Genomic DNA, 9,632 nt, shown 5'->3' with positions numbered 1-9,632 from the left:
CCTCCAGGTAGTATCGATCTGCAAAAAATATTCATATATATATATATATATATATATATATAAACCTCGCGATTTGCCTCATATAAAGTCCCACGACCTATGTATCCTCCATTGTATTGCATTTAGGGTTGGAGGCATCTCTGTTGATGCATCGGACCATTATTATCCTTGTTCATGTTACATTGGGTGGAACACACCTTGGTCCTCAATGATCAGCTGCATCTATATATTCTTTACCATACAGCAATACACACAAGATTTTAGTTAAATATTCATATATGTCTTTTCTTGCTATTTCTCCAGCAGCCGCCATGGGTGTGTAAGGGGTTTTGGGTCTGTCTTTGGCTTCGGGGGCTGCGAGGCGCTTGATGAGCTCCTCCCTCCCCTCTCAGCACCTCCAGGATGTGGGCGATTTCCCCCAGCGCGTCGGCGCCGTGCATCTGTGCTTGGCGTGCTGCGTCATCATTGCTTTGCGGTGGGAAGTGGATATCTCCATCTTCCCCGCCATATGGAATCAGTTGGCCTTTGTCCCTCTGCTCAACAGGGAGCGGCTGCCCCTGTGCTCCACTACACTCAGCTATTGCGTGGCGTTTGGCGAGTACCCACCCACAGCCTTCCGGCACTTCAGGGGAAGATCTACCATGATAGTGGGACTTTCAGGGACCTCTTTGTGTGGATAGCTTCTTTTTTTCACTCACACTACAGGTCTCTACACCAATAGCTCCCAGGGGAATACCTTTAGCACTTGAGCAGGCTACTATCTAGCCCAGGCATGTCCAAAGTCCGGCCTGGGGGCCAATTACAGCCCACGGGCCACTTTTACATGGCCCCATAGGGAATTTGAAAAAAACTGAATTTTTGTAAAATCTTACCTGTAAAATTCCTTTCTCTGAGTCCTCCGACAGTCGCCGCCTCTTCATATTCGTCACATATGGGGTATTAGACTTTGCTCCGAAGGAGTAGCTAGGCAACAGAATATGTTAACATTAAAGCTTTTAACATATCCCACCCTCAAGGGGTGGTCCCCTCAGTCAATACCCTCCTACTTCCTGCAACCATATCTCAGTTTTAGTGGAATAGCAGTAGAGTATACAACCAAACCCCAAAAGAGGGGCGGGGGCGGCGACTGTCGGAGGACTCAGAGAAAGGAATTTTACAGGTAAGATTTTACAAAAATTCCGTTTTCTCTTACGTCCTCCGACAGTCGCCGCCTCTTCATATTCGTCACATATGGGGACGTCCCAAAGCAGTGCAAACATGAGGGGTGGGAAACGCATCCGCGCCGAAAAGGCAACGCAGTCTCCGCATCAAAGAAAGGAACCTTACCAAAGGAAGGAAACCAGCTGGGCAACAGGAAAAAACAAGTGCTCAACAGGAGCAACAACCCAGGAAAAGACAAATAACCATGGGATAAAAAACTCATCCCAACAGCCAGAGGTCCCCAACAAGGGACCCTAGGGAATTGCCGCACTAAGAACCTTGCGGCCAAAGGAAGCATCCGCCGATGCCTGAACATCTACTTTGTAGAATTTTGTAAAAGTGTGTACGGTCGACCAAGTCGCCGCCTTACACACCTGGGCTACAGAAGCCCCATGACGACAGGCCCAAGACGTACTCAGAGATCTAGTAGAGTGCGCCTTCACAGGCACAGGGGGAACCTTCCCCTGCAAGGCATAGGCCTGTTCAATGGTCTGCCTGATCCATTTGGCGATGGTAGAGGCCAACGCCGCCATGCCCTTCCGAGGACCCTCTGGAAGAACAAACAAGGAATCCGTCTTTCGAAAAGACTCAGTCGATTTAAGTGTCAAAAAGGGGAGTGATTGGCGCTGCCAGGAAGTTAGGTTAATGGGAAATCTGGGTTAGGCTCCTATAGTTCAAGACCAAGTTCAACACATGCAAATGCACATAGAATGTATGTGGGAATGAGAACTATATAAGTAATAGGATATAAAAACACAATGGGTGTGTAATATGTGTGTAAAATTAACACTATGTGCTGATACCAAATCAATAAATAAATAAATGTGTTCAATACCTAAACGGCTTATTGAGACTCAACATAAATATGCAAATATATGTAAATGTAGGTATAAAAATATAAAAGCATATAAAGATAGTATTAATAAATTATGGTGATATAGAGAGTTAGTGTGCAAAGGTGCTAAAAAATAAATATAGTGCACTAATCAAACTAAATAAGGTGCATTCCGAATAGTCATAACCATCTATTCAATAAAGTGCAACTGCATACTCATAAGCAATGAAAATAAATAAGTGGGTGAACTATGTGCAAAAAACGAAACGAAATGGATTTTCCAATTGGAATCACTCCAACCTGGAGGGTTGAACCTTGATATAGATCTGAATTGCTTCATTTCCAACCACTAAATTAATTATGCTTGAATTGCTATGTCAGGTTTTACCAATTTTATACTGCAACCAAGTTATGCCATAATTTTATCTATTTTTATTTATTTAAATTTTTACAATATCTATATAATTCTACACCTTCTATATTTAATCTTTTAAGCACATTTTTAGTCTTTAGTATATACACTACTGTTCACCTTTAATTTTAGTTCTATAAGGGTCACATCTATTTTTTCCACTTATTTTCATTTTTGGGCCCTCTAGCACATATTACACATATAATTCGACTTTCACTTCTTAGTGTCTTTCATGATCTTGACCTAGAGAGGGCTGCTATATTTATTATATTTTTTTATTCATCTAAATTTATTTTTATTATTTGTATTTATATATGTATATATATATTTTTCATATATTATTCCTGTATTGGTAATTGTGATTAACATATTAATTATAGTATTGAGAGTTTACCAGTCCACTGGTGCCAAAGTTTATCTGATTATACATAGATTATATAAAAAATCTGTTCCTTGGATAGCATTAATTGAATGATTTTTTAAGATTTTTTAAGTATTTTTATACAATAATTTTTAACCTATTTTGAGATAGAACTACCCTGACTTAAATTAATCCCCCTATGATGACCATTAAGCAAAGTCCAATTAACATAATAACATTGTATCAGATTAAATAGTTCCATCATTATACTATACATATAATATGCCTTCTCTGGACCTCATCCAAATAATTATACAAAATACCCCCCGAATTCCATATTACATAATGCCTGATCAATTATTTTTATTATTTGTAATATAAAATAACCCCGTTTTTAATTAATTCTTTTTATCGGTATTTGCATAGACTAGTCCTTATTGACATATATTATATATGAATCCCCCTTGAGATTAATTACATATACGCCGCCAACAAATATGCTACTTATGTGAGTAAGTGAGCATTGGGAGACGGAACTTGAGCACACAGGTTTCCTGTCTCTTTGTTTACCATCCATTAGCCCGTTTTTCAGTAATACAATTCTGCCTAGCAACAGATGATATTCAGATATCCCCTCTTTTTCTATTTGCCAAATAGCGAGTAGATTTTTAATGTTATTTTTAATGTTAATATGTTTGCCTAGCAATAGATGACATTACATGACCCCTTGCGATGATTGGCCGGAGAATTTACATTTGCACATTCCCCCACTAAGTTGCCTGGTAACCGCTTAATACTTAAACAGACGGAATAGACGTGGTCAACGCTTCTCCAGATGACGTCAGTGTGACGAAACGCGTCGAGAACGTGACCACATCACTTCCGTCTGAACGATCCCGAGGCTAGGAACGCACGCTGATCCCAGGCGAGCACCGCGAACGAGGTAGTTGCGGACCCTATGCCATACGGATGCGCTGCATGTTGATTTTATGTGAGTACATGTCTTTTTTGGAATCTAAATAAAAGTTTTAAAGGCAATCCTGCACTATCGGAGGCTTCTGTTTTTCCCCTTTTTCATATACCCGGGAATTGTACTGGAGCTCTCTCCCTGATGCTTTAACCCCTATGTGTACCGGAGCAAGGAGTGGATACGAGTGGTAATAGGAAGGATAGGACGGAACCAGATTGCCGGTGTATGGGAGCGATCCCTGTTATCGACCCGCCATTTACCCCTGTAGGGGTACGGACATCCGGTAAGCACAGGACCCCAGGAGAGGGGGAGCACCCTATCTTCCAATCACTCACTGCACTCCCGGCTTCATAGAAAAAAAGAGCACCTTACTCCATCCTTATATGGACTATAGAACTTTATGATTTCTGTACCAACTCTGATTGCACTATTTTTGGACAATTTTAAAATACACAGAACCTGCTTTTTGAGCCTTTGAATTTATATGGTTCTCACTTTCATAATTTATATAGTTATTTGCACGGCTGCACTTATTTATTTACTAGTGTTTATATTGTCACCAGTGTGGGATGCACATAGTTCACCCACTTATTTATTTTCATTGCTTATGAGTATGCAGTTGCACTTTATTGAATAGATGGTTATGACTATTCGGAATGCACCTTATTTAGTTTGATTAGTGCACTATATTTATTTTTTAGCACCTTTGCACACTAACTCTCTATATCACCATAATTTATTAATACTATCTTTATATGCTTTTATATTTTTTATACCTACATTTACATATATTTGCATATTTATGTTGAGTCTCAATAAGGTATTGAACACATTTATTTATTTATTGATTTGGTATCAGCACATAGTGTTAATTTTACACACATATTACACACCCATTGTGTTTTTATATCCTATTACTTATATAGTTCTCATTCCCACATACATTCTATGTGCATTTGCATGTGTTGAACTTGGTCTTGAACTATAGGAGCCTAACCCAGATTTCCCATTAACCTAACTTCCTGGCAGCGCCAATCACTCCCCTTTTTGACATTTACACCTGACGCTCCCCCATTGGGGGTGCATCTTTTGGAGTGGGCAGCAGCCATTAGTGTTTTATTTATAGAAATTTTACGCACTATTTTATAGATAGTTTATCCTAAGCGCGGATCTTTCTTCTTTTCAGTCGATTTAAGGTAAACCCTTATCGCCCGAACAACATCCAGAGAGTGTAATCTCACCTCCTTTGGATGTTTAGGCTTCTCGCACAGCGAAGGCAAGACAATATCCTCATTAAGATGGAATTCCGAAACTCTTTTCGGAAGAAAAGAAGGATTAGGTCGCAAGACCACCTTATCCAAATGAACAACCAGATACGGAGACTTGCAGGACAAAGCTGCTAGCTCCGACACTCTGCGAGCCGAAGTGATCGCCACCAAAAAAGCGACCTTTTTGGACAACATAAGACAACGAGATCTCCCTGATCTGTTCAAAAGGAGCACGTTGCAACACAGACAGAACGAGATTCAAGTCCCAAGGGGGCAAAGGATCCCTCCTAGGAGGAACCAGATGCCGCACACCCTGAACAAAAGTGCCAACCAAGGAGTTGGAAGCCACGGGACGTTGAAACAGAACGGCCAGCGCAGACACCTGACCCTTGATCGTAGCCAGCGCCAAACACTGATCGACACCCGTTTGAAGGAAGGACAGCACTCGGGAAACCGAGTAAGTGCGGGGAGAAAATCCCCTGGACTCACACCAAGCAAAATAGGGCCACTAACGCGTCCGACGCGTCTGTCCGAGGGTCGCGCGTCCTTGCCACGAATCTTCTCACCTTGTTGTTGAGACGAGACGCGAACAGGTCCACATCTGGAAGACCCCACTTCGCGCACAACATCTGGAAGACAGTCGGGTGGAGAGACCACTCCCCCTGATCCAGGGTCTGGCGACTCAGATAGTCCGCCTGCCAGTTCTCCACCCCCGGAATGTGAACCGCCGTTATCGCCGGGACATGAGTCTCGGCCCAAGTCAGAATGTCGGCCACTTCTCGAGCCGCTCGGGCACTCCTGGTGCCCCCTTGGTGGTTGATGTAGGCCACCGCCGTGGCATTGTCCGTCTGCACCCGAACCGGGCAGCCCTGCAGCTGGTCCGTCCAGCGATGAAGACAGAGATTGATCGCACGCAATTCCAGAATGTTGATCGGAAGGGAGGACTCCCCCTCCGACCAAGTCCCCTGGGCGGACAGAACGCCCAGAACACCACCCCAGCCCGACAGGCTGGCATCCGTGGTGATTACCGTCCACGAGATAGGACGAAACGACTTGCCCCCGGACACCATCGGGGACTGGAGCCACCACAGAAGGGCCCTTCTGGTGCGATGACTCAACGAGATTGGAAGATCCAGAGACTGAGGTCGCCCGTCCCACATGGACAGGATCTCCGCCTGGAGACCCCGCGTGTGAAACTGGGCGAAGGGAATCGCCTCGAAAGCCGAGACCATCAATCCCAGACATCTCATGCACGTCCTTAGAGACGAGTGCGGAACGTCCCTGAGGGACCTGACTTCCTCCTGGAGAGTCCTGAGTTTGTCTTCCGGCAGGAAGACCTTCGCCTGTACCGAGTCCAGAATCATTCCCAGGTAGGGAAGACGAACCGACGGACTCAGCGTCGACTTTGGATAATTTATCGTCCAACCAAACTCCTGCAGAGTTTGCATCGTGACAGACAGGTCCTCCTCCAGACCCTGGCTGGTCGCAGACCGAACCAGAATGTCGTCCAGATACCCCAGGACGGAAATGCCCTGGGCTCTCAACAATGCCAGAACCGGTGCAAGCACCTTGGTGAAGACCCGCGGAGCCGAGGCGAGACCAAAAGGCAACGCCACGAACTGGTAGTGATCCTCCGCAATGGCAAATCGAAGGTACCTCTGGTGACCCTCGAAAATGGGGATGTGAAGATACGCATCCTTCAAATCGATGGAGGCCATGAATTCCCCCGGAACCAGGGCAGCCACCACCGACCGCAGGGATTCCATGCGGAACTTGCGAACCCGCACAGAGCGGTTCAGAGCCTTCAAGTCCAGAATTGGACGAACCTTGCCCTCCTTTCTGGGCACGGTGAACAGATTGGAATAAAACCCCCGAAATCTGTCCCGATGAGGCACCGGAACCACCACTCCCTGAGCCCTCAGGTCCCGCACCGCCAGGTGTAGGTCCCGAAAACGCTCTGGAGACAGTTGAAGATTTGAGGGAAAAAATCTGCTCTCCGGCCGAGAGAGAAACTCGATCTTGTAACCAGATCGAACGATCTCCTGAACCCATCTGTCCCGCACACGGGCCAACCAGGGCTGAAGAAAACCGAGCAAGCGTCCCCCCACCCCAAAACTGGGTGAGGGCGCCCCTTCAGGCCGCACTGTTATGGGCTGCAGATCCGGATTGACCGGACTTCTGTTTACCAGACCAGGGCTTCTTCTGAGAGCCTTGACCTTTGAACGGCTTGCCCTTGTAGTGCGGCCGAAAGGCACGAAAGGACCCCTGAGGGGGCCGAAAATTAGCATGCTTCTTCCCAGAAGCCCCCTTAGCCTTGGGGAAATGGGGCAAGAGAGTGCTCTTACCCCCTGTGATCCCCTTAATCAACACATCCAAGGACTCCCCAAAAAGGCGAGACCCATCATAAGGCAGATTGGCTAAGGTCTTACGTGAGGACTGGTCCACCGACCAACATTTCAACCAAACCAGGCGGCGAGACAACACCGCCACGCTGTGCACACGTGCAGCCAACGGAACTAGGTCCAAGTCCGCATCACACAGATACATGACACCCTGGTGGATTTGATCCACCATATCCAGGGTCGCCGGCGAGGCCGAATCGGCCACTAGGACGCGCCTAAGCATCTGCGTCCAACTTGCGATCGCCTGGGCCGCCATGAGAGAAGCAAACAGAGCCTTAAGCATAGAACCCGTAACAGAATAAGTATGACGGGCAAGAGACTCCAATCTCCTATCCGTGGCATCACGGAACACAGGGGAATCCTCTGCAGGAATCGCAGTGGCTTTGTTTAAAACCGCAATTGCGTGATCCACTGGGGGAGGCACACACCACCTTTCATCAGTGGAAGGCGAGAAAGGATAACGCAGCTTGAACCTACTTGGTACAGCAAAAGGTTTGCGCAGATTGCGCCATTGTTCCTTAACAGCGCGCTGAAAATCATCATTGCAGGGAAAAACCTGCGGCGTCCTGCGTTTTCTCTGCGTCCCATAGGCCGCCAAGGCAGCGGGGGGACACACTTCATCCTGCAAACGCAGCGTTTGCTTTATGGAAGCAATCAATTCATCCATGATTGCAAGCTCTTCAGGCGAGCCAGGGGGAGAATTATCAACCCCTTCAACTTCAGCCTCCACCTCGGACCCCACTAGATCCAGGGAGGAGCGGGACCCCGATAAGGAGGCCCCCACCATAACAGCCCCATCACCTTCACCCTCAGAATCAGAGGAAAGAGCAACTCTGGGTCTCTTAGTAGATTGAGCAGCCACTAGCATCTGCACCTGAGCAGCAAGGCCAGCCACAATAGTGGCTAAATCCCCCCCTGGGGGGGAAACAGCGGTCCCCTGGCTTTCCACCAAGGCGGTAGGAAATTTGCCCTCCTGAGAATCCATTGCCCCTATAATGCCGGATAATAAAGGGTTAACTGCCCCTTTAAGCCAGCGCAGCCCACCGCACCACACACAAGCACAATGAGACCCCCACAGGGAATATTTAAACTTAACACAGGCAATGGATAGCAAGAACAGAAGGATAAAACCTGAGGAGACCCTCGCCGCTGCTGCTGCCTCGATCGGTGTTCCTGGAGAAGAGGAAGTGATGCTGCCAGGGCTCTCTATGAAAGCCTATGGGAGGCTACAAGAAAATGGCCGCCATGCATGTAGAACATGCGGCCGGAGCGAGTGTAGGCAAAATGGCGCCGTTTGGCGCCGAAACCGCCGCTCCACAGTGCAGTAATGCACACGTCATCCATGTATAAGAACACATGTCAGATCGCCGCAGCGATCGCTGTATAATGCCCAAACATGGCACAAAACATGCCCCACAGCACACAGCTTCTCACACTGACCAGGCTGACACACACAGTGTCACACAGCTCCCCCCCCCCCCCCCCCCTGCAGCCCACAGCATGCAGCCGAGAGATAGGGAGACAAACAGTGTGAATAGAGGCAGGTTACACAGTCCCAGACTGACACCCGTCCCAGACAGACAGGTCCCCACATAAATACACTTACCTCACATGGCGTGGGGGACCCGCACAGGCGAACAAGCCGCTGCACATGAGGCAGGGAGAGTCGCATACAAGACGCACAGAATGGGGGTTAAGAAACCGCACAGCGTCCAATGAGGTAGCCACCTCACCAATCATCCCTGCACCGAACAGGGATGGGTCGTTCACTGTGCCAGGAGCGTTACCTGGCTGAACGCTCGATGGCAGACTGGGAAGCCACTGACCCACGACCTGCGACCAGGGGGATCAGCCCGAGACCCAGCCCGCATGATCCTCTTCATCAGAAGAACTAACTAACGCTGACAAAAAGAACAGCTAAGTAAAGGTAGAGAGAAAACTCAAACAAAAATTCAAAAAAGAAGAAAGTCTGGGGCAGAAAGCCCCAGCACAGAGAAAGCCAGCCACTCCTGACAAGCTAGACATTAAAACTGAGATATGGTTGCAGGAAGTAGGAGGGTATTGACTGAGGGGACCACCCCTTGAGGGTGGGATATGTTAAAAGCTTTAATGTTAACATATTCTGTTGCCTAGCTACTCCTTCGGAGCAAAGTCTAATACCCCATATGTGACGAATATGAAGAG

The sequence above is a fragment of the Pelophylax lessonae genome, assembly GCF_965119305.1.
Source record: "Pelophylax lessonae genome assembly, chromosome: 5".
In the NCBI taxonomy this organism is placed as follows: Eukaryota; Metazoa; Chordata; class Amphibia; order Anura; family Ranidae; genus Pelophylax; species Pelophylax lessonae.
The sequence above is the reverse complement of the archived record's forward strand: the minus strand, read 5'-3'. Positions refer to the sequence as shown.